At 47.7% G+C, this 26,816-nt stretch overlaps 1 protein-coding gene and 1 non-coding gene across 5 annotated transcripts in view; both read left to right on the forward strand.

Moving 5' to 3' along the window:
- The window catches only part of SH2B2 (SH2B adaptor protein 2), a 487,294-nt gene that overhangs the window by 72,564 nt on the left and 387,914 nt on the right, over positions 1–26,816 (forward strand). The window lies entirely within an intron of this gene.
- On the forward strand, positions 946–1,017 carry TRNAA-CGC (transfer RNA alanine (anticodon CGC)). Its single transcript has one exon. It is a non-coding gene; the product is annotated as a tRNA-Ala (tRNA).

The following is a 26,816-nucleotide window of genomic DNA, read 5'->3' on the forward strand; positions in this document are numbered from 1 at the left end:
GGCGGAAGAACACGAAAGGACAAAGAATGCTTGAGCACCTCGAAGACCCTGTGTAGCTACACCTCCAGAGAGTCACCAAACAGACAGGCACCAGCGGAAGGCAGCCCCAAAGCCATGGAACGCAGGGCCGCGTCCGACATCCAAACCCGCAGAAACAGGATACGGCGGGTAGCAACAGAGGAACTACAGGACACAGCAGAAGCCCCCACAGAAGCAAAGGCGTCGACCGAGAGATGTGATCCTCCAGGCGGGCCACAGATGCCAGTCCAGAAACGCCCGAACGAACATCCAGATGAGAAGCAGCAGAAGACATCTTCAGGGCAGAATCAGCCCACTCGCCCACACCGTCCATCAGAACGTGACCAGCAGCTATGGAAGGACGACCCATAAGACAGGCCACCGCAGAGTCCACAGGAACGGAGAAAGGCAAAGAGTCGGCCACATCCCAAAAAGGAGAAAACAAGGACAAGAAGAACCGAAGAAAACAGAAATCCCAACAGCAAGCAACAGGAGTCCAGAAGAAGGCGCCCAAACCGGGCATCAGCACACCTCCAGGCATCCCAGGAGAGGGGAGGAGGCCCCACCGGAAAAGAAACACCACCCCACACGACGGAGGCAGCACACGACCAATGCTCCAAGCCGAGCTCCAGGCATCCGTGCAACTACCCCAGTAGAACAGGAGAGGGTAGGAGAGGGAACGCAGTGTAGTGGAACAGACTCCTCCAACGGAAAGCGATGAAAGAACAACACTGCCGAGCACGTACCGTCAGCAGACCCCCACCAGACGCCAAGCCAGGACGCCAAGATGCAGAAGACCAGCGTCCAGGCCACAGCGCACGTGAACACCGGGCAACGTAGAAGTCCAATGTAGAGGAAGCGCAGCAAAGACCACTGCAATGGGGAATGAAACAAACAGCTGCTCCATAAACAGTAGAGGCTAGTGGAGGGGATGTAGCTCAGTGGTAGAGCGCATGCTTCGCATGTATGAGGCCCCGGGTTCAATCCCCGGCATCCCCAGGAGTCTCCGGTCTGTAGCTTGGCGTTTTCCAGAAGGCCAGCCTGCCACCTTAGCACAAAACACAAAAACACGGCACGGCACAGTGCAAGTACAGCGAACAAGGCCATCCCAGAAGAGACGGCATACCGGACCTGCACGTTCTCCCCACAGATCACATGTAGCTCCAAGAACGTCCTAGGGTGATTAGAGCATAGAACCAGGCAGCAACAAAAACCCCACGGACATCGGGCAAAACTTTTTCAGCCAGAAAGATCCCCGTAGCTGCCGCTACATGGGGAGGCAAAGAAAACCTGTCCCACCGAACAGGCGAAGTAGCCAGTATCCACCGGCACGGATAGTGGTCAGAGTCCCGTCCGGACTCGGGGCTACCGGGAGCCCGCAGCGGCAGCCAGCGGGGCAAACAACCCTGGAAACACTGCACCGCCGAGCAGGAAAGGAGTTTTCAGCACCAATAGGCACAAATCAGGACGGGCATCCCAGCCGGAAACTCTCCGATGCGGCAAGGAAGTCAGATGCGGAACCAGAACAGCGTCCCGACCTCCCGCAGCTAACAATCCAAGTGCTCCTCCCAGAAGGCCTACTGGGCACAGAACGCGCAACCGTGTACAAACACGGATCAGGCATGACTCCGCTCCAAGCACCGGAGCGCCCGGAGCCCACCCGGGCGTCCGCCCACACCAGCACCCGGCACCGAACACGGCCGATGGGTGTAACAGGGGGCAATGCGCATGCGCGCAAAATCCAGGAAGACGCCGCCGAGACAGCCGGCAGTCCCAGAGCAGTCGGGAGAACAACGCGTCCCAGAGGCACACGCAGGAGCCGTCACCAGGGCCCCCACAAGGCAAGGAGGCAATGGTGACATCGGGGAATCCAAAGGGGAGGAGCGCGCCCCAAAACAGCCCAGCGCTCACAGCCCCAAACCCCTACCTGGTCCATGGTCGAAGATCCAGCAGGAAAGCAGCAAGCAGCAGGAGGAAGATCCACAGCACAACCATCACCGCGACTGGGGCAGGAAAAACGAAACAGGAAGACCCACAAAGCCCAGCAGTACGGGTCACCTGAGTCCAGGAGGAGAAAGGGAAGCCTAGCAGCCCCACTCCAAGAAATCCCACGACGGTCCATGGGAGCCCCCCAGAGCCCAGCAGAGGTGGATCCACAGGACAAACGAAGCAGGTAAGCGCCCGGCACTCACCCCAGCGTTTCCCATCAAGCAAACCACCGACAGGAAACAAAACAGGATGTGCTTCTGGTGGTGAGGTGTGTTATAGCACCTGACAGGAGGGTGGGTGGAGTCTAAAAGCGTTTCCTGTTTTGTTTCCTGTCGTGTGGAATACCTCATGAGTAATGACTGGGTCGAGGACGAGGGACGTAGAGGTAATGTGAAAATCTTATACCCTGAGAAAGACTTTGAGAAGTGGGAAAGGGCGACCATCAGCGCGTTGAATGGATCCAATTACAGTAGCAATTAGCGTGCAATTGGGAAGTCTGAAAACTCAAACTGTGAGAAACGGTGGGGGAAGGGATTTTATGAAGTCATCATCAACTTGATGGCACCTTTTCAATGGTATTGAAAACGTATTCCTCCTAGTCACAGTGTGACATTCGGCTAAAACCATAATTTCTTTAACACTATATTCCACATTAGTGCAAATATATATATTTGGCACATATGTGCAATTTACGTATTTGGTACATGTCCTACAAAACAACTAGAAAATACTCTTCTTTAAATGAAAATGTTCAAAAGGTGCTGCTAAGACATGCATGCAAGTCTATACGTGCATGTCTTCATCACTTCTATCGCCCTAGCTTGTCTTAGTCTAAAAGTCACGGTCCAGGAAACTGACTATCCTCTCAACCCACAGATCTGCTAATAGTCGCCTGCGTATCCCTGTATACTCCAGCCCGTAATGCTGCCAGGAGCTACTCCTTTCCTTTGGCGGAGGAGCGTCGCCCCTCTGCTGAAACGCAGTAGGCAGATGAAAAATAAAAAGACAACTATTTTACTGTAGTTTTATTTTTGACTTCTAATCTGTGAGTTTAGGAGGGGGTGGGGCCATGTCGCGTCAACAGCAGGGGAGTCATGGTATGCAAGTGCACATGTGGGCGGCCGGCCAAATTGACATGCACACTTATCTCCAGACTGTTACCTTGGAGATATCCCTAGTGCTTAGGGCACAGGCTTCCACTTCCTGCTGGAGCGTGAGACCGGCCTGCTCCACTCAATCCCAGCACTGCTCTCATGCTGGGATTAATAGAATGAGAGTAGCATTAGATTGCGTTGGGAGTCTGGTAGCCTGTGCTCCTAGGTATTGGAGGACCAGCAGAGGAGCAGCGCGGCGCAGGAGCGGATGATCGTGGTGGCCGGCTGCGAAAGGGAAGTCTGTTTTTAAAAAACTTTTTTTTATATGCTTTCTTTTCTCCGCGCTGGCCCCCAGGTCTTATTGTCATCAGCTGCCACTGAATGCTGAACCTTCTGCCAGGGCTCTACCTCCTTTGGTGACAGAGTGGGGATGCCAGTGGTGTGCAACATTCTACGGGCTATCCCCAGTGCCAGGTCCAGGAATCGGTTACCTGCTTTTTTCTCCGGTCATCTTCTATACTGACCAAGAATACATATATCCTCTGTACAGACCTGGCAAAGGCCTAGAGTACCACCTACATCCAAAAGCACCTTATGACTGGGCAGCTCCACACCATATGGAGGAAGTCTTAATCAACCAGAGTGCACCTTGGGGTATCCCAGTACGGTGGTGTGGAGCATAACATTCAGTCAATGCGATCTAAGAGTCATACAGTTTAACTTTGTGCACTGCATGTATTTAAATTTTGTGTTTGGAGTAAACCTATAAGAGCGTTCTAAGGTTTGGTCCTGCTCCTTCCCTGCGAAAGCCCTACCAAACAGTCTGCAATGTTGGTATGTCATTGGTTCTCAGATCAGGAGAGTCCCTCGACCAAATGTCAACGGAGTCTGTTTTAGTTTGTGAACAGGGGGATTCCGGTTCAAATGGCCTGTACATCTGCTGCACTACTAGTGTCAGCGCCCTGCAAGTTAAAAAAAAAATTGGACCCCTGGTAAGCCATTGTCTGTCTCAAACTCCTCCATTGTCCAAAAGTAGCCCTCCGAATAACAGTCTCCACTCTGGCCTCCATCCAAGCTTTCAGCCGTCGAGTTGTAAAATAACCTCCTCTGACCGTCCGGAACGGTTTTGTGGGGCATCGAGTGGAAATGGTCCACAGCTGAGCGCTTTGCGAAGAAGTCACAGTTGACCGGTCTGAGGCAGCTTGGCCCCAAGTAACATAGCCAGAAACCACCCTGTGTGCAGAGAGTGACAAAGTCCTCCGGCTCAGCCAGATAGAGCCCCGCCAGCCAATGAGCGACCTACTGTAGCTGGGCTGCAAAGTAATAGAGTTCGAAGTCTTGGACCCCAAAGTCGCCTCTGGAGGTCGGTGTCTCGACGGTACGCAGAGACACCTAGGTGCGCTACCCCAAGATAAACTTCAGTACCCAGAAATAATAAAGGACCCGGGGCAGGATGACCATTTCAGTCCATTGAATGCGGGCCATGATAGGAAGTTTCAGCATCCTCCAGGATGTTACAGTACCTCTGAGTGCACGGAGTGCTTCTCTCAGGTTTCCCTATCGTAATGTCCTTATCGGTGTATCCCAAACCCCAAGTGCTTGAGCACTCTCTGTTCCGCCAGAGTCAGTCAAAGATTGAACACTGATTCTGGGAGCTCTGCAAGCCCAGGGGATCCAGGAAAAGCTCACTACTTTCACCAATTTTTCTTTAGTCAAGAGACTCGTCTGAAATCCTCTAGGAAAGCTACTCTTCACGGGATACCCGTACATGTGTTGTGAAGAACGCACCTCTGTACTCTGGAAAATTCCACATTAAATTCAAAGGAGAACAGGTAGTCGGAAGTAAAACAGATCAGTTTATTCTTGCTTAAGCGGGTGCAAAACCAACAAGGAAAAACCTGTTTCATGAAGGTAATGAACAACTAAAAGAATTCTCCTTTCATATTTATACTATACTTCAAACAAGTCTGCCTACAGACTTCACTCCCCTCCCCTAATCCATTGGAAATTCCTTCCAGTTGCACATACAAAAAGAATAGCTAACCACACTACATTTTCAAGGTACCATTGGTAATTGCAAATTGTATGGGAAAATAAACAGTGTGGCTTTCCATCTCTGAGTAGCACAAATGATAAACAAGGTGTAACTATTCTAACAACCACTCAGTGCTTTCCAAGGGCGTGGAGAAAAAATAAAAGAATGCACAATGTCTGTCAGTCTCTGGAAACCTTTCAGGGCCTTCATTTTTCCATAAATGGGCCTTATGTGGTTCCATTTACGGGTATCCTTCTCGATCGACCGCCGGGGTCTAGAAAAGATTTTGAAAAAAATCTGCTTGGCATTTTAGAACCCTATTTTGGTCGCGAGCACCTAACGATTCTGGGGGATTGGAATTATCATTTGGAGGACCTGGAGTCCAAGGAAACCCTCTCCCTCCTGGATACTTTAACTGCTTGTGGGCTACATCAGCGAGTAAAGGGGGCCACCCACCAGGCGGGGCATACGCTTGACGGGATTTTCTCGAATGACGGGAGGCTGACTGTTAAAGATCCGCTTCCGATCTCCTGGTCCGATCACCTTGCTGTCCCAATGGAGCTGGCCTTTACCTCCACGAATAGCAAAATAAGAGAAGGGAGTAAGAAGGAATCTCAGAGAAATTTTCAGAATATCTCAAATGAGTTACTTGCCCCGATGATCCCTAGTGAGGCTATCGTCCGGGAGGAAGATGTAGGCTTGGCGGTACATCAACTAGAAACCGCCGTCAAAATAGCCATGGATGAGCTGGCCCCGGCCTCTCTGCGTTATTGCGCTAGGAAGAGGCCATCGGCCCCGTGGTTCTCTGAGTCACTAAGGCTTCTTAGGCAGGGAGTCAGGAGACAGGAACGCCTCTGGCAGGCCTCCTGGGATCTCAGGGACAAAGAAGCTCATAAAACATTACTGAGGAGGTATAAGGCGGAGGTCATCAGAACCAAGCAGGAATACTTTTCTACTATCACCACCTCCTTGTCCTCCTCAAAAGAGCTTTTCAAAATCGTTGACTCGCTTACCTCCCTGCAGATGCCTGACCTCGTCATTGGGTCGCAACAGCTCTGTAACGACATTGCCCAATTTTTTCAATCAAAAATTGGGGACATCTACACTGCGTTAGAGCGGCAGAAATCCTCCTTATCTATTTCCCCTTCTCTTGTATCCCCCCGCCCATTGGGGGCTGAGGTCTCCTCTCAGGGTAGTTTGTGTAGTTTTCCTCCCCTCTCTCTTTTAGACCTGGAGAATCTTCTTGGCAGGATCAGGTCGGGCTCCCCGCTTGACCCATGCCCTCTTAAGCTCCTAAAACAGTGCAAAGAGACTCTGTTGCCGCCACTTTTGGAGATTATGAACAGGGCGATGAGGGATGGGATCTTTCCATCGCAGTGGAAGAGGGCAGTGGTGAAACCACTGCTGAAAAAACCCACGCTGGATCCGGGTGTGTTAAAACATTTTCGCCCAATTTCCCTGCTGCCAGCTCCTGCGAAGATGCTGGAAATACATCTGAACCAGCATCTCTCAGCCTTCCTGGAAAACTCCGATCTTTTTGATCATTCACAGCATGGCTTCAGGAGGGGGCATAGCACGGAGTCTGCCCTAACCATTGTGCTTGATAACATCCGCACCAGAGTGGATAAGGGTCAGACTACCCTGCTCGTCCTCCTGGATCTCACTGCTGCGTTTGACACCCTCTCTCCCTCAGTATTAACATCTCGACTGAGGGAGATAGGGGTGGAGGGGTGTGCACTCAGCCTACTTACCTCCTTCCTCGATCGGAGAGAACAGAAAGTTAAGCTGGGTGAGTTTCTGTCTCCATCCCTTCCTGTGCATTGTGGGGTTCCTCAGGGGTCGGCATTAAGTCCGACCCTCTTCAACATCTATGTAACCCCACTGGCCAGGCTTATTAGATCTTTCGGGATGGAGGTAGTTTCCTATGCCGACGATACCCAGATTCTAGTGTCTCTCACCCATTCTGTCACTCTGACTGCCTCCAATTTTAGACTATGCATGGAGGCAGTTGCCCAATGGATGATTAGCAATTCATTGAGGCTTAACGGCGAGAAGACGGAGATTCTGGTGTTCGGCGGAAAGAAGGAGATCTGGTCGGCGGAATGGTGGCCCTCCTCGCTGGGAGTCTGCCCAGTTCCCACGGACCTGGCCAAGAACTTGGGAGTCCTGATCGACCCTTCGCTTAGCATGCAGCAGGAGGTGAACAGAACAATTGCTACCTGCTGGGGTGTTATTCACATCCTGAGGAAGATCAAACACTATCTGTCTTTGCAAGCGAGAAAGCAAGTCGCTGTAGCCCTTATAGGGTCGAGATTGGACTATTGTAATACGTTGTATGCAGGGATTAATAAAGGCCTGCTGCAGCGTTTACAAATGGTCCAGAACGTCGCAGCGAGATTTGTTCTAGACCTGCCCAGGCGTTCATCAGCCTCCGCCGCTAGGAAACTCCTTCATTGGCTTCCGATGGAGGATAGGATCCGTTTCAAAACTCTCTGCCTGACATACGGAGCCCTGGCGAGAAAGAGGTCGGGAGGATTAGGAGACCTTTTGGTCCCTTATAGCCCTTCCAGAAATTTACGTTCGGCTAAGAAGTCTCTGCTACGAGTACCTCGCATTCGTAGAGCTAAGTGGGGGGGCAGAGCTTTCTCGAGTCTTGCGCCTAAATGGTGGAACACTCTACCGGAAGAAATTAAGTCTCTGCCCTCCATGCAAGCCTTTAAAAAGGCCTTGAAGACTCGTCTCTTTGCCAAAGCCTACTTGTAGATTTGTTTTTGCCTTTTTTCTGAAGACTTTTGTCTGTTAGGCGCCTTGATGTCTCCGGGTTTTAGTTGCGCAATATAAGTTGTCTTTCATTTCATTTCATTTCAATGTCAGGACGTACATTGAAAATTCCTCAGACAACTGTGTACAAAGTCAGGTGGATAAAAAAAAGTCTGCACTCCATGTTCATATTATATAACCTTTTCCTCAGCATCTCTCAAAAAGAGGAACATATCATCTCTATAGAGCAAACCGATGTGTTCCTTGTCGCGTAAATGGATCCCCTTCTCATGACCCTCCATCCGCATCAAGCAAGGAATTCGTTCCACCCAATGAGAGAGAGAGAGAGAGAGAGGGCATCCCTACCGCGTACCTCGGTGGACCCCAAATGGATCCGAGATGCACCTGCCCTTGCATACACATGTTTGCGCGTCTGCAAAACGTAGCATTACCCATATATTCCATCCCTCCCTTATGGCCATCTGGGTAATAACTGTCTGGAGGTAGTTCCACTGCTATGATTTAAAGGCTTGCCATATATTTTCGATGATTACCAAAGCCTATGGGATCTGTTCCTCAGCCACTTCATCAAGAATATAGACGTCCGATGTTGTGTGAGGTGTTACCTTTAGGAATGAACCTGTTTTGGTCCTCATATACTAGTGCTGCAAGGTGAGGCTGGAGCTGGTCGTCAGGACTTTGCTAAGGATCTCATAACCCATATTAGACATCAACAAGGGACAATGAGCCGTCGCATTCAGGGCATCTTTTGACGGTTTGGACTAGAGAATACGAGATCTTCCCTGGTCGTATCTGTGAGGTGTTCGCAGTCTAGTCCATTAGCGTACATTTCGGCCTGTCGTGGGCCCAAATGGATAGCATAGTTCTGGTAAAATGTAGCAGGAAGGTCATCTGTCTCAGGCATTTTAAAGGTGTCCCATTCCAAGTCAGTGTGGGAGGCCGCACTTGCCTTGGTGGCAAAGTAGTCTGCAATCACATCATCCAGGGAAGTCCCTAAAGGTGGGTTCATAAAGGTCGCTAAGGTTAATCCTCTAGGTAGTTATGGGCACTATGCGGCCCCAGTCCACCTCCTCCCATAAGGGATTATGATCAGACAATGTACGCCCAAGGTACTTAACTTCCCCCAATCTGCACTGTGAGTCTTGCTAAGCACAGTACAGTATCTAATCGTGTGTGTAAGTTGTGCACAGGGGAGTAAAAAGAGTATTCCCTCATTCCTGGATTTCGATCTCGCCGTATGTCTATTAGGGGCCTAGCTTTCCTTTCATGTTTGGCTACTTTGTGCCAATCTCACAACAGGGAGTGCTCTGGAGGGGAGGTGATAGTGGATCTGCAACATAATTGTAGTCACCCCCAGCACCATCGGTGCATCAGGGTCATGAGAGAGTACTTTGGAGAGTACTGCACAGAACTGCGCCTAACTAATTCATGGCATAAATGCCGCCAATCAGTATCCGTATCTGGAGCTCAAGTAAGCTAGCTCCTTTAGTCTTTTCCCACTTCTATACATCTGGGGACATACCTGGTTTTGTTCTGAGCACCCGAGCACAGGAATGCATGTAGCTGTACTACAAATTTAGCAAGCTTTTCATACATCAATGGTCAGTGGAGCTTTTCTCAGATGAAGACCTTGTCTAAGACTTCCATCCATGATCGGCAGAATCTATTTTTTGCTGGCGATCACTCTAGTAAGACCACAGGGGAGAGACTTTGCCATCTACTATGGTGAATTCCTCTTTTCAGACTCATCCCATTCTATGGGCTAATATTGGCAGTCGCTCTGCCAGTAGCAACTGGCTGTGGCTCTTCTTGGAAGAAAACCACTTGACAATGGGAAGCATAAAAATCTGGCATCCGAGATAGGCAGACACCTTCTCAGAGAACTGTACCTGAAGCCATGTCTGAGACTTTTTACCAGTACATCTTCTGAAACATAAACCCATCTACTATTACCAGGGTAGATGACCTCTCTGCCAACTGTCATTTGCATAGCCTCTTCTTAGATGGGCATGACTATGCTTGCATCAGGATGAACAGGATCACATGATTCCATCAACGATTAGTAGAGCCTTGTGTCACGCCTCCCATTGTTGATAAAAAGGGCCAGAATCACGTACGAGCGAGAGCAAAGATTTAGCTTAATTTTCTAGCAATAACAATTTTGGTTTCTGAACTATGAGTGCTATCAGCGAAAATTGGATTGGTGCCAATTTATCAAGACTGTGAAAAAATAGAATTACATTGGCAAAAGAAACCAGAATTGTTTGTGAAAGGCAAGCAACCTTATACAGCAATGTTGTAGATAACACCACATTTAATCTTACAAGCACCTCATCTACTTCTCACCTTCCCCCTGTCTCTCTTGAACCCTCACTCCAATCTGAATCTAAACATTTTGTTGTAATATACTTGTTGATGGATCCTGGCCTGCTTACATAAATAACATTATAGAATGTGGGGAGATAGCAAGCAAGGTCCAGGTCAGTTGCAAGGTGGACCTCTTTGAAAAAGGATTTTGCTTCCTTTGGCCTTGTTTCTAAATCTGTAGTTCTTGGACCCCCCGGGGGTGGTCTACAAAGCCTACTCATGGGGGTCCACGACTGCTTAGAAAATTAAATATTATTAACAGATTAATAAAGTATGTATAAATAAAGAGGAAAAATGAAAAAGTTTAAGCATTCTGTAAATGTGAAGAAATTGGAAATTGGAGGCTTACAAGTTATTAGCCTCTGATTTGTGTGACCAATGTTCGATGCTCTTGAACAGAATATAGTATGGACGATGAAAAAACTCCAACTTTCCCATTTTACTTCAAGTTTTAATTTTTAAAAATATTTGTAAATGTAATAAAATGTTTCATCATTTGTGTATTTATTTGTTTGAATGCTTGTTTGTGTATTTTTTGTGTATTGTTTTGTGGTTCAGATCAGTCTTTAGGCCAGCGTCATCAGCTTCCTGTAATGGGTTCAGTTATTTGAAATGTATCTGTGATTCCTAGGGTCAATTTCTTTGGCGACAAGTGATCAAGAATCTAAGGCAGCTAAGCCTTCACAACTGAGGACTGAGAGGACCATGTCTGGGAGGGGGAGCATAAGGCGGCTGTGCAGTTATCGAGATGTGTGTTATGGAGGCATTAGTCGAAATGTGGAAGACTTTCAGTTTGGAATTTGGTTGGTGGTTTCTACCAGCAGACTTATTTGGTGGATTATTTTCTGTAATTTGTATCTATCAGTATTACCCTAACGGCACAGGCGCATGACCAGTCTGTTAACATCAGCTTTAAGGGAAAATGTACAGAATACTGTGCCCCCTCTGACTGCTTGCACCCTGCACTCAGCTTTCAACTATGCATTCAGTGACTGTCCTGACTTTGAAGACGTCTGTGTGTGCTCTGTGAGGAACCGGGATGACACTACTTGTCACGTGATGAGCAACACATCAGAGGAAAACAATAGGTCACGGCAAGCCAGCAAAGGATCAGCGCAGGACAGCTCTGTCATAAATAGGCCTGGGTGGTAAACTCCGCTCCACATGCGGAATTTTCAGGGTTATTCCCACTCTGCGCTCCGCGTGTCTTCTGTACTTGTGCTATTTGAGTTCCTTACAAAAAAAATGCTGTTAATGTTTGTTAACTTGCGTTTCTCATTGTTTACAAAGACCGGAGATCAGCAAGATTTAACTTTTAAGATCACCATAGAAGGTGTGGCATGCCCGATTGTTTTTCTGCAAACAACTCAACTGTCAATAAAGGAATTGGAGAAATTAAAATAAGGCTTTGAGGACTATATTGAGGCCGTAGAAGGAGACCCTCTGGCTTTATTCAAGAATGTTATTGGTGCTGAAAGAAGATAGATATTGAAATATATTCCGCCTCCTGTTGTAGGTGAGGAGGAAGAGGAATTAGATGAGCATGATATGGCCATAAAGAAATGGATAACCAATATCTTATGAAAACAAGCATCTAGGTTAATGACTCCCCTCCTCCAATGTATGACTCTGCTAGAGAATACCAGTCAATCAGTTAAGCATTTATAAAACTGGGCAAAGCACCGTTCTGATCTCGAAGCGCTGGAGATGTTGGCTGCTGTGTGGAGGTTTGATTATTCAAACATCCATGTCTTTAGTTCTTTCCTGAATTGCTGGAGCAATGATGCCGAGGGAGGTTGTTCCAAGTTTTGGCTGCCAAGTGCAAGAAGAAGTGTCCTCCATTGTTGGCTCAGTCATTCCGAGGGGTGTCTGCGAGGGAGAGGGAAGCATATCGAAGGTGTCTGGTCGGTTGGTGAAAGGTCAGGAGTTTGTTGATGTATGCTAGTCCTTTGTTATGCAAGGCCTTGTAAGCGTGGGTCATCCTCTAGAACAGGCAACTCTTCTGAATTGGGAGCCAGCGTAGTTTCTTGAAATGGGCTCTGATGTGGTTCTTTCTGGGGTGGTTGAGTAGGAGTCTTGCCGCTCAGTTTTGTATTGTTTGTAGTTTCTTTCAGGAGGCACGCATTGATTCCGACATAGTGTGTTTCCGTATTCCAGTCTGTTTGTGAAAAGGGCCTGCGTGACGGTTCTTCTGTTGTTTACATGGAGCCACTTGTAGATCTTGCGGAGCATGCAAAAGGTGTGGAAGCAGGCAGATGAGACTGTGTTGACTTGTTTCTTCATGGGTAGCTTGCTATACAGGATGATGCCTAGGTTGCAAGCGTGGTCTGTTGGGGCGAGAGTGGGCCAAGTTACGCTGACCACCATGCATTGCTCTATGGTGAGGTTTTGTTCCTAAAGGTGAGGACTTCTGTCTTGTCCGTGTTGATTTTGAGACCGTTGTCGTTCATCCAGTCTGTGACGTTCATCATGCTTCTGTGGAAGTTTGCTTTGGTGGTGGAGGGATATGTGGATATTGAGGGGTTGAGTTGGGTGTTGTTGGTGTAGGAGATGATGTTGAGTCCATGCGATCGGACAGCCAGGGGGGGGGGGTCATGTAGGTGTTGAAAAGGGTGTGGCTGAGGACTCCCCGAGGTGATTGGTGGGAGACTGATCCTTTGGGTTCAGCCAGTGAGGTACGAAGCAATACACTTGAAGGCGTTTCGATGGATCCCAATGTGGTGGAGTCTGTTGATCAAGATGTGATGAGACACGGTGTCTACCGTGGCAGACAGGTACATGAGGGTGAGGATTGCCATTTTCCCACAGTCCAGGAGGACTCTGTTGTTGTTGGTGGCTGCGATCAGGGCTGTCTCAGTGCTGTGGTTAGCATAAAATCCGGATTAAGTGGAGTGCAGAAGGTTGGGGTCTTCTAGGTGTTGAGTGAGTTGCTGGTTGATCACTTTTTCAAGGTCTTTTGCTGGGTAGGGGAGCAGAGACGTGGACCTGTAGTTCATTGGTTCAGTTGCGTCCGCAGATGTTTTTTTCAGGAAGGACCTCCACTTCAGTCTGTTTCCAGCCCCCAGGGAAGGAGACCGCGGTGATGGAGGTGTTCAGGACCTTCCTGAGCTCATCGCCGATTTGTCTTGCTTCTGAGGTCGAAGACATGGTGGGGGCAGGGGTCACAAGTGCACAGAGTTCATGATGGAGATAGTGTCTTGCATGGTGAGGAGGTCTCAGTGGGTGAGCAGGTTTTCGGCGTTTGTGTTCATGGGTGTGAGCTGTTTCATGCTGTCGGCAGGGGGTGTGTTTCATTCTAATCTTTCATAGATGGCCGAGATGCTGTTGTGGAAGAAGTCGGCAAGGTTGACACACATCTCCTGCTATGGTGTTGTGTCTTTTTCTGTGGCTACCGAACTCTTCCATGATGGGGAAGAGTTTTTAGTTGTGGTTTGTGCTGGCTTCAATGCGATCTGCATCCATCAATTATCTGAAAGATCAAGCTATGGAAGCTGGATCACTAAACATTATGATTATACCTGTTTTTTTGTAGAAAGGCACAAATTCTGCCCGATCAAAACATACTCCTGGCTCCCAACATGTGGAATGAGCCAAAGCTCCTCTACTGGTGAATCTTGCTTAATTTTCTGGCGACAACTGTGCTATCACACCTGACCATAAAAATGAGGCAATGGAAAGACCCCACTTTCTGGCCAAGTGGCAGTTAACAGGGGAATGTGTGGATAACTTTGTGACATCATTGAGGTGTTTACTTGCAAAGTGTAACGATAGGCAGGGCCACTGGAATTATACAATTTTGCACTCCTGGCGTTCTCCACATAATTATGGACTTGCTACATAATCCATCATCTCCTGGGTACTCTCCAAATTTTGATTTAAATGTTTTTTGCTTAAACGGATCAAAAGTTACTAAAAACTGAGCGACTAATGTTGTTGCGCTGTTGAGGCCCTTTGACTAGTCACCTCTCTGTTGCTTATTGCTGTACTTGGGTGTTAAACTGGTACTAATGAGGTGAAATATTTGCCAGCATAGTGCTAACACGTAAAACAGACAAAATAATGAGGCCATACTATCACAAAATGTGGATCCTTATGCAGCATAATTTGCCTACGCTTGCTGCATAATTTAGTCAACCTGGCACATAATTTCGTATTCCCTGCCGCAAAGTTCAAGTGGCCTTGACTATATGTCCATCTACAATGAGATGTTACGAGATCAGATTGTGCAGATGATTGCCAGTAAAAAAACAGGAGAAGCTGTTATTAGCAAAGGAGCTTCCATTCGACAAGACAATAGAATTTGCCACACAAATCTAATACGTTGCATGACATCAAACGACTTGAGTCTAATGTGACAATTGGAGGTGCAGTAGAAGAGTTAAGTAAAGAACAATTTGTGAACTCTCAGGAGAGCTTAGAAGCAAGGGTAACCGAAACAAGAATGTGCTGGAAAATGATCACATATGTGTTCTTTGTAGAATGAAAAGATATGTAGCTGTGGGTAAGAGTTGACGTGGGTGAACAAAACATGTAGGAGGTGTAAACATACTGAGCACAACGTTTGTCTGTGCAAGGGGATGGGTTGTTCGAAGTTGCATAAACCATGTGTTGGGGACAGGAAAGATATTGAGGAGGAACATGAGGATGATTTTATTTTGTAGGTGTGCATGATGCTCTTTTTTTGGGAAGTAAGCACCAGTGGAAAGGTTGTCAGCCATGGTGAATTCAGAGTCATGCTATATTTTGATAGGGTAGGTTATTGTGCAGGTTTGTAAGAATGAAACGCTTGTACCTTCAGATGTTAAGTTAATGGCCTGTGACGGGAACAAATAGAGTTGGCAGGATATGATATGATGCTACCTTTGAATTTAAGGATTGCAGCATTCAGTCAACAGTATGTGGCAGAAGATGGAGGATGATTACTGAGATAGCCACAGCAACAAGATCTCCACAATCCTGATGAGGCATTGAGTATGAAATGTGATAAGAGTACAAAGACCATTAATTGATTGGTGGATGGAGAAAGCCCCTGAAGTATTTAAAAAAGAGTGGGGCCTGCTTTAAGGTTTCAAACATACAAGTCTGTGTCAGGGAGCAAACGCCAAAATACATAAAGTGAGACCTCTGCCTTTGTCCTTGAGTACCAATATGGGGTGTGAGTTGGACAGACTGTGCGAGGGAGGTATTCTTGAGCCTTTTGAGGCTTCTGAAAGGTTAGCCCTAGTGGCATTGGCAACAAAGAGGGAGGGTGCTTGAGAATGTGCGTTAACCTGCGGGATCTCTATCACACCAGCAAGTTGTATGACAACATCCAGGCAGAGCTGTTTAGGCAGGTTCATGTCCTGAGGAGTAAGGTCACTATAGTGGGTGTGAAGAAAATAATGGTGGGCATGGATCACCGAGGTTGTATGGGCATAATGTCAATGAAAAAAAGAAAAATCTGAGCTGAAGTTTGGTAGCTTAAGTTGGACAAGGATGTGGATGGTATAGTTAGGGATTGTATTACATGTGCCTGAAGTGACCAGTCACAACAACTCACAACTTACACATCACAGAAATGCCAGTGATCAATGGAAGAAAATAGCTTTTGAAATCATGAGCCCATTCTACACTTTCAGATCTGGGTGTTAGCTTTGTTTGTGCTATATTATTATTTGCGCTTGCCAGAAGTAGAGTTAATTACACAGCTTGAGACTAGAGTTGTCATTGAGTTTTTTATGAAGGAAGGTGAGCCTGAGAAGTGGTCACCGATTATGAGCAACTAGTATTGGCTGAAATGAAGAATTTCCTGGACTGTATGGGCATTGGACATATCAGGACAATTATTGTATACCCTAATGCAATGACTTGGTGGAGAGGTTGAATAGAGTCTCAAAGGAGGAGTCTTTGTGAAAATATGGGTACTGGTGGAATGCCATAAATAGATTGCTTTAGTTGTAAAACACTATTCGTGTTGCTGTAACTGGAAAGATGCTGTATAAGTTAACATGGGGTAGGGAATTTTGTTCAAAGTTGAGATGTAGCAGGATGTTGGGGGTGGGGGGACTACAATAAGAGGCGGGATGGTGATTGCATTGTTGCTTAGTCATAAGTGGGTCAGAGGGTGGATCAGAGTGACATTTTGTCAGACGGCCTTGAAGGTGTTAACTTGGCTTTTACACAATTTGCAAGTGCTCAGAGAGGGGTGATTTGTATGGGGGCGGTCTGATGGCATTGTGTGGAACAGAAAGAAGTGGTGTGAGTTCCTGAGTGCATGGTGGACGCTGCTCCCAGAAACCACACTCCGCTGAATCAGTAACCCTTATATCTTGTGCTTGACAGGTGGGGGTGAGGGTTCTGGGGAAGGAGCCTTCACTTACCTGCACCTAAACTGTGGAATTCTCTATTATTTCCATTACTCATAAAGGAATTTTCAGTTGTGTTTTTTTTTGTTTAAGCTTTGCCTTAAATGGAACTTTACGACAAAATACTTATCATTGGGACATCCTTCTTGGATAACTGTTTGGGTTTTAAGTATTATCATCGTCATCACATTGGCGTATCCTGCGTGGGTGAATGAAGGGAAAGGCACTGATGACATGTCAAACGCATAGTGACAGAGAGAGAAGAGGAAATGAGAAGTAAAAAGTAGAATATTTGATAGCAGAGGCTGCATGCTTCAACAGTAAATGTGAAATGGTCCAAATTTGTCACGCTCATGAAAGTGACTAAGTTGTTCAAAAACACTGTGAAAATGCATGATGGTCGTATATTGAACTTAAACTGGGTTGTGAGAGCTTTGCAGCAGGGAGGAAAACAATCAGAAAATTCCTTTATGAGTAATGAAAAAAAAGAAGAAGAGAATTCCACAGTTTGAGTGCAGGTAAGTGAAGGCTCCTTCCCCCGAACCCTCATCCCCCTCCCCCAATCAACTGTCAAGCCCAAGATATAAGGGTTACTGTTAATAATAATAATAATAATAATAATGCTTCAGCGAAGTGTCAGGAGAGACCATCTCTGGCTTTTAGAAAAGTAATCCGTGCTTCATGGGCCCGCAACTGGAGACTTAGACAGCTATGATGTAGATAACACCAAATGAAATCTTACTAGAGCTCCATCCACTTCTAGCCACAGCTACATATCTTCCCTCTGTCTCTCTCCAAACCTCTCTGTCATCTGAATCATTATAATCCTTGCTGCCCTTATGACCTACTACCATTCCTTGTTGATAGAGTGGACACCTTAATCATTACAGCTAGGCAAGTATTACACACTATCCATCACATAAGACAGTCCAGGCTTTAGCAGACTAAGCCTCTGAATATTTTTTTGCCATAAATATATAGTTTGTCAGAAGTTTTGAACTTCTCTTCTGGGTGTTGCAGTGACATGCTACAGAACACCGCATCCTTAAAATCCTCCAAATAAAGGGACTCCGCTCCCATTGTGCTTCCTGGGAATCTCTCTTGGCTGCCTTTGCAGGATTGCATGCCTTGTGGTTTAGATTTCTGTTTTGGGTCCTTCCTCCCAGAGCAGTGAAAACAGCTGCTCTCTTCCGTCCGTCCTCGCATTGCAGTTTCCCCGGATTACGGGAACGTGAGAACATTCCTGACTTTCAGCCCTGCCAATGCACCTGTAAGGTCGCACCAGTGCACTTGCCTTACCAACTTACTCTGCACTGGAATACGTTCAACTTAAATTAAAGAGCTGAAACCAAATTCCTACCAGTGTCAGCCTTTTAAATAGTTGTGTTAGTCAGTGAACTTTATCATTAATTCAAGCAAATCAAACAATAGGGTGGTAGGTTTCAAGTATAGTTCTTCACAGATCGTTTGTGTTTGGAAGTAATTCCTTATTAGGTCGATGCCTACCAGACCACGCAACTGTTTGATTTGCTAACAATTTCGGGGGACATGCTGAAAGCTTCCACCCGTTGCTTACTATTGGCTTTGTGGTTTGTAACTCGCATTTGGTTGCTTTCTGTTTGCTGGCTTTATTCGTTTTATGCTGTCTAGTTTCAGTTTGTCCTCCCGTGGAGCATAGGCTATTTACTGTATTTTTCTACGAGTGCTGACTGTCTGTAAACAGCAAAAGGAGCAGATAATAGACGGAACGGTGAACCTTGCATGCATTACCCCCAGTCAACATATCTGGGTTTCAGCCATTGTTTTTTTGCTCAGAACGCCACCCTAGTTTAGACCCAGCCATATAAAAATCAGTCTTGACCCTGCCACTCATGGGAATAGTCCAGCCTGAACTGCCAGCCAGGTCCTCCTTGGACTGGAAACAAGCATCCTGGGACCGGTTTCGGGGTATCGCCTCATCAGCCAAGCTAGCTTGAATCCACATCACTCCACTCTGACACGCTACTCCACTCTACGCTCCACTCTAAGACACTATACGTCATTCCACTCTATGCCTCTCTGCTCTCCTCTCCTCCGCTGCTCTATTCTATGCTCCTCCACTCTACAAAACTGTACTTCACTGTATGCCAGTCTACTCTACTCTACAACACTCCACTGTACGCCACAACACTTTACCCCACTCTAATCCACTGAAATCTACGCCTGTCCATGACACCCTATGCCACTCCATTCTGTGACACTCTACTACACTCTGTGCCACTCCACTCTAAGGCATTCCACTCAACTATACAACTCGCTCTATGCCACTTTACTGCACTCTACGACACTCTACTCTCTTCACGACACTCTACACCAGTGTTCTTCAATCTGTGGGGCGCGCCCCCCTGGGGGGGCGCGACACCTTCCCAGGGGGGCGCGTCCTCCACTGCAAACCCTTTGTTCCCTCCATGCAAATCTTAGAGGACTCCGGTATGTGGAAGGGGGAGGGGGGAGATCGATGGGGCAGGAGGTGCCCGTCCTTTTGTCTGGGTAACTCTCCCAGGAGGGGGTTAATTCACGGAGCTGTTAGCTTCAGCTAAAGTGTGAGGCAAGGAGTCTCCTCTGCTAAAAACGAAAACAAACAGACACTTCGGTTTTAGCAGAGGAGACCCCTCGCCTCCCACTGCAGCTGAAGCATTTCAGCTCTTGGAATTAACCCCCTCCTGGGAGAGTTAGCTCTTCCCAGAACAGAGACAGTTTCCAGAGTTCGAGTCTCGGCATTGAAACTGAACATCCTGTGATTCTGGGCAAATCACTTAATCTCCCCTTGCCTAATAAAGAAAATGAATATGTCCTCATTACAGATGGACACATTCATTTTTAGGCATGGGGTGAATACTTGATTTGCCCAGAATCACAGGATGTTTGAGCCTCACACCAGATTCAACCTTGGTCCCCAGCTTCAAATTCGGCCGCTCCAACCGTTAAGCCTCATCCTCTCATGGAAGGAAGACAGTTACACAAGACTGCAGATAAGGCGAGGAATACTTTTTTATGTATATATTAAAGAATTGCTGACAATGCATTTTGCAGACAGCTGTGGTGTCAACCAGACCTAAAAAGAGACTGGCAGTTCACTGTGGCTCATGTCGCTCTTAAGGGAGGGTTTAATTGTGAAGATTTCACAAATGTCATGAAAAAGCGTTTTTGTTCAGTGCTGAAAATAGAAATATATGTACCTCAGAAACCCATAATTTGAGGACGATGGCATAAGGGAGCGGAGTGAGGGGGGAAGAGTCCAGAAGAGCAGCAGGACGAGAAGCGGAGTGAATTACAGACACCCTATCATTTAATTTTTTTATTTTTTTTTACATATGCTGCACAGAAGTGTCGACGGAAAAATGTGATGGGCAAGCTTTTCTAACTTCCTTACTCTGTATTAAACCGACTGCATTTTAAGCTTGCTTTGGAGGTAAAGGCACTTGCTGCGTAGGTCTGTGTGCATCCAGCAGGTTTCAGGGTGTGATACTGGTGAGATAACTCTGGTAAATGACGCATTTGCTGGAGAGATCAGAGTGCACCCGTTTGACATGTCAAAATCATCACAAAATAGCTCAGAGGGTTAATGTACCTTTTGCAGAGCTCTACGTTTAAGCTACTTATTTTAATGTTTTGTTAAGTAGTTTGGTGGGCTAATGATTTTCTTTAAGAGGTCCTTGTGTGAACTGCAAGCTTACACTCTCAATAAAATGACCCAGTCATGTTCACTCTTTAAAGGACTCCATGTAGCCTGCGAAGTCTTAACTTTTAAACTCAATATTTTGATATTGTAAGATTGTTAATATGGGTTTTAATGGGTAGTGATAAATACTTATTATGTGCCAAAAAATGCAGTTTGTATCATCTGTTCTATGAACGATTATAAATAATGTACCTGCACACATACTATATATATATATATATATATATATATATATATATATATATATATATATATAATATGCTGCGAGCGCATCGGTTCAGGCTTCCCGGGAGTTGCAGCGCTCGTCATGGGTGCCTCTCCCTACGGAGGAACCACGCTGTTTTCAATATTAAACACATTACTTCTTTTATGAAAGATTTGGGGCGCACACCTTAAGTTTTCTACTGCAAAGTGCTTAAATTCAGGATCATATCATCATTACAGGATAAAAGCGAGTGATTTATGCGTTTCGGGGCACCTTGGTCACGATTCTACGCGTTTCAATGTCCCTGTCCCCTTGGTATATATAGTATTTTTGCTGACCATGCATAGATGTCATGTTTTACACAGTTACACAAGCTGAGAAAATAAATCAATTTCTGTAAATCTCAGCAACGTATGGATTTACGCTGCAAGGGATTTCTTTGGTTCTCTTGCTAGGCTGCTTGGTGCGGTGGCCAGGTATGATATACGGTTTATTATCAGTCATTGATCAATCAGGCAGCCCTAGAAAACAAGTGGTGTTTTGAGCTGTGTAATAAGCCTCTGTCATTTCACCACACCCACCCACTCACAAACCTGCAGTTTACTAAACACTCTTATTGTATTGAATTGTATTCGCTGAATATGCCCGGAATGTGCGAGTGGCGGTCGAGTCCAGAAATTTCTGTCAGGTGGTGGGGGGGCCCAACATCTAAAAAAAATTCAGCTGGGGGGGCTCAACCTACAAAAGTTTGAAGACCTCTGCTCTACACCATTCTACTCTCTTCACAACACTCTATGCCACTCTACTCTACACTGCTTGTCTCTCTACTCCACTCCACTCTAAACCACTTTAGTCTGACACATCACTCCATTCTGCGCCACTCCTTTCTTCGACAGTGTACTCCACTCTACTTTTGGAAAGGAGAGGGAGATTGGACACAGGTCTAAAGTTGTTCAGATCGTTGGTGTCAAGGCCTGGTTTTTTAGGTCTCGCATATTATAGCCCGCAGGGATGAATAGGCGAGATTATAGTAAGCGGAAAAGAAAAGTCTACCTAGCCTGCGGATCGCGTACAGTTCATGTGAGCTATGCGCGTGCACAGAGCCAGCCACATCGCACACCACCATTTGTCTGAGCCTTGGCATCAGACTTCAAAGGAATGCGCTCCCGCTGCCCCGCCCCCTGCCACAGCAATGCCGAGAGCTTGTTTTTTTTGCATCCATTTCGCGGGGAAGCTGTGTTTTGTTCGGCGTTCTCTGCACCTTTCTCGTTTTTTCTTCTGGACCAAAGTGAAAGCCTACCGTGCTTGTTTACAGTAGCATTGCTCCTCAAATGCTGTTGCTGTGTTGCTGTCTCTCTAGGGACACTCGGCTTGAAAACACTCTACTTGCTAGCTGCAATGCTACATCCGCTATGCTTTGCCTCTAGACACGTTGATCCCTCGCAGACTGTGCTGACTCTGCCCCTCCTGATTCTGAAACTGACCAATGCAGTCACGACAGTCTCTTCTCTCTGTCTTATGATGTCTGCCCTGCCACCATTTACTTAGGACCCTCACCCTCACACCTCCTCACCCTCACTCCCTCTCACCTCTCCCACCCTCACCCACCCTCACACACCCTCACCCCCTCACCCCCCCTCACCCTCACTTTCACTCTCACACCCCATCACCCTCACACCCCCTCATCCTCACCCTCACACCCCCTCATCCTCACCCTCACACCCCCTCATCCTCACCCTCACACCCCCTCCTCCTCACCCTCACACACCCTCTTACCCCCTCACTCCCCTCACCCTCACACCCCTCACCCTCACACCCCTCACCCTCACACACCCTCACCCTCACACCCCCTCACCCTCACACCCCCTCACCCTCACATCCCCTCACCCTCACACCCCTTCAACCTCACTCTCCCTCACTCCCCCTCACCCTCTCTCACCCTCACCCTCACACCCCCTCACCCTCACTCACCCTCACCCACCATCACTCATCCTCACACACCCTTTCATCCTCACACACCCTTTCACCCTCACACACCCTTTCACCCTCACCCTCACACCCCCTCGCCCTCACACCCCCTCGCCCTCACACCCCCTCGCCCTCACACCCCCTCGCCCTCACACCCCCTCACCCCCTCACACCCTCACACCCCCCCTCACACCCTCTCACCTCCCTCACCTCCCTCACCTCCACTCACCCCCACTCACCCTCACTCATCCTCACTCACCCTCACTCATCCTCACTCACCCTCACTCACCCTCACTCACCCTCACTCACCCTCACTCACTCACTCACCCTCACTCACTCACTCACCCTCACTCACTCACCCTCACTCACTCACCCTCACTCACTCACCCTCACTCACCCTCACTCACTCACCCTCACTCACCCTCTCACCCTCACACACCCTCTCACATACCCTCTCACCCTCACATCCCCTCACCCTCACTCACCCTCACCCACCATCACTCATCCTCACACACCCTTTCATCCTCACACACCCTTTCATCCTCACACACCCTTTCATCCTCACACACCCTTTCACCCTCACACACCCTTTCACCCTCACCCCCCTCACCTCCCCTCGCCCTCACCCCCCCTCGCCCTCACCCCCCCTCGCCCTCACCCCCCTCGCCCCCCCTCGCCCTCACCCCCCTCGCCCTCACCCCCCCTCGCCCTCACACCCCCTCGCCCTCACACCCCCTCGCCCTCACACCCCCTCGCCCCTCACCCCACTCACCCTCACTCACACACCCTCATTCACCCTCACCCTCACTCACTCACCCTCACATACCCTCTCACCCTCACATACCCTCTCACCCTCACATACCCTCTCACATACCCTCTCACCCTCACATACCCTCTCACCTCACACACCCTCTCACCCTCACATACCCTCTCACCCTCACACACCCTCTCACCCTCACACACCCTCTCCCCCTCACACCCTCCTCCCCCTCACACCCCCTCCCCCTCACACCCCCTCACCCTCATACACACCCTCACATACCCTCTCACCCTCACATACCCTCTCACCCTCACACCCCCTCACCCTCACACCCCCTCACCCTCACACCCCCTCACCCCCTCACCCACACCCTCACTACCCCTCACACACCCTCACCCTCACTCTCCTTAACCCTCACTCACCCTCACTCACCCTCACTCTCCCTCACCCTCACTCTCCCTCACCCTCCCTCACTCTCCCTCACCCTCACTCACCCTCTCTCCCTCACACACCCTCAACCACCCTCACCCTCACATCCCCACCCCCTCACACCCCACCCCCTCACACCCCCTCACCCTCACCCCCCTCACAACCCTCACACCCCTCACCCTCTCGCACCCCCTCACCCTCTCGCACCCCCTCACCCTCTCGCACCCCCTCACCCTCTCGCACCCCCTCACCCTCTCGCACCCCCTCACCCTCTCGCACCCCCTCACCCTCTCGCACCCCCTCACCCTCTCGCACCCCCTCACCCTCGCACCCCCTCACCCTCGCACCCCCTCACCCTCGCACACCCTCACCCTCGCACACCCTCGCACCCCCTCACTCGCACACACTCACCCTCACACCCCCTCCCACCCTCACACCCCCTCACACCTTCACAACCCCGCACCCTCACAACCCCACACCCTCACAACCCCACATCCTCCCCTCAGACCCCCTCACACCCCTCTCACCCTCACAACCCCACACCCTCACAACCCCACACCCTCACACACCCTCAGTTTGTGGTGAAAATAGGTGTAATATCCCTTGAGTGAACCAAGCAAGGTATACAATTCTGAAAACTAGACAAAATACAAAATAGTATAGCATAACAAAACAAAGCTTAGCATAGCATAACATAGCATAGCATAACATATAGCATAGCATAGCATAACAAAACATAGCATAACAAAACATAGCATAACAAAACATAGCATAACAAAACATAGCATAGCGAAACAAAGCATAGCATAATAAACACAACAAAACATAGCATAGCATTACAAAGCATAGCATAACAAAACACAACAAAACATTGCATAAGAAAGCATAGGATAGCAAAACTAAACATAGCATACATAACAAAACACAACAAAACATAGCATACATAACAAAACATAGCATTGCAAAGCATAGCGAAACATAGCATAACAAAACCCAACAAAACATAGCATAGCATAACTAAACACAACACATAGCATAACTAAACACAACAACACATAGCATAACTAAACACAACAACACATAGCATAACTAAACACTACAACACTTAGCATAACAAAATATAGCAAAACACAACAAAGCATAGCTTAACAAAACACAACAACCCCTAGCATAGCAAAACAAAACATATAATAGCATAGCAAAACATAGCATACTAAACACAACAAAACAGCATAGCATTCATGTCCGGCCTAGCTGTGAGTATAGCCAAATCACAGGCCTTCTTCTTTACTAATCACGACAACACCACAGAAGTGAGTTTGGGGGCGCCTCCTTACAAGTTGCCCCCACTACATTTAAATACTTGGGAATCCAGGTGTATAGAACAAACGCTGATATGTTGGAGGGTAATCTCGGCAAAACTATCCGATCCCTGCGATCCAGTATTGCTTTTATCATTGCCTTTATCCGTTACGGGGAGGGCCGCAATAGAGAAAATGGTCCTACCACGCCTGCTTTATTTCTTTACGAATTTGCCTCTAATAGTGCCACTCTCCACATTTCAAACGTTGAACACACTGTTAATAGACTTAATATGGGGCACAGGTAGACGGCGTATTAGCTTGAAGAAATTACAAATAAGTACAGGTATGGGAGGGTTGGGAGTGCCTGACTTCCGTGCATATTACTACGCCTGCCAATTACAATGGCTACCCTACTGGACAGCAGGCCGCAATCTCCACGAAATAGGTTACATTGAGACTGATTTTGAAAATGGTGCCCTACACGCTCTTTTACTGCCCAGTTACAAATTGCGAAAAGACTTACCTACACTACTAATCACTGCACTGACGTGCTGGAAGGCGGCACTCCGATACACAAAAACACCTTCCACATATGCGAGCAATATACCCCTACTGGGCATCCCGCTTGCCGCTGGTATCCTCACACAGCGTAAACTGATCACATGGGCAGACTCTGGCGTAACGACGATGGCAGACCTTTTTAGTCACCAACTCCTGATGGACCATGACACTTTCGTTCACGAGACAGGAGCACCGCAACGCTTATTCTTAACACACGCCGCTCTCCTACAGTACATTAAAAAATATTGGGCACCAAGGAGCCAGGAACCCGACCAAAATGAACTGGTGAAAATGATATATTATATGGGGAGAGGGCGGCACTTGATCCGCTGGATAGATCATGGGATCAGCGCCCACACTAGGATGAACCTAGACTCATTGCATGCTGTATGGGGAGAGGAGATAGGCAGGGAATTTTCGGATACTGAATGGGCAAAGATTGTAGAGCACCCCAAAAAGGTTTCCCGAAACTCGAGATTCAAGTTTATACAGACCATGATCCTGCATCGAGCCAATCTGGCCCCAGGCCGGCTGGAAAAATGTTTCCACAGACGCAACACTTATGCCCACGATGCCATGTACCGGTAGCAGGATTATTACATATGCTGTGGACCTGCCCCTCACTTGTAGAATACTGGGTCAGGTTTAGAGAACTTACTGAAACAGCAACACACCTTACATTACACGGTACAGTGGAGGAATGCTTACTGGGCTTGCACAGGCGTATGTCTAAGCACAAGGTACAGTTTTGCTTCATTGACCTGGCGTTACTACTGGCTTGTAGGAACATTACAATGCACTGGAAATCTAGCAGGCCCCCTGAGATACACAAATGGCATGCGGAGATGGTAAAATGGAGTAGCGCAGAAGGCGCAGCGCTGCGAAGAGAAGGGGCGAGAGGGCTGCGTAAAACACAGATAGCCCTAGAATGGGAGATAATGCTGGAGGCGCTCAAATCGAAGGAACCTAATGTACTTGTCTGATGTTTGAAGTGTGTGTATAAATAATTGTAATTTGCCCACACCCGACTGCCGAACAGAATATATGGATGTGTTACGCAGTTGTATGTAAATCAATATACTTAGGATGCAAATGTACAGATACGGATATTGCTCTTGGAATGTGACCACAGTTATCGGGGGTGGGGGGAGGATTATACAGGGGTACTTATTCATACTCTTTAAGTTTACCCAGTCTGTACCACTGACATGTATTATATCGTTGTAACCATAATACTGAT

Source organism: Lissotriton helveticus, chromosome 3_1 (assembly GCF_964261635.1).
Source record: "Lissotriton helveticus chromosome 3_1, aLisHel1.1, whole genome shotgun sequence".
NCBI lineage: Eukaryota > Metazoa > Chordata > Amphibia > Caudata > Salamandridae > Lissotriton > Lissotriton helveticus.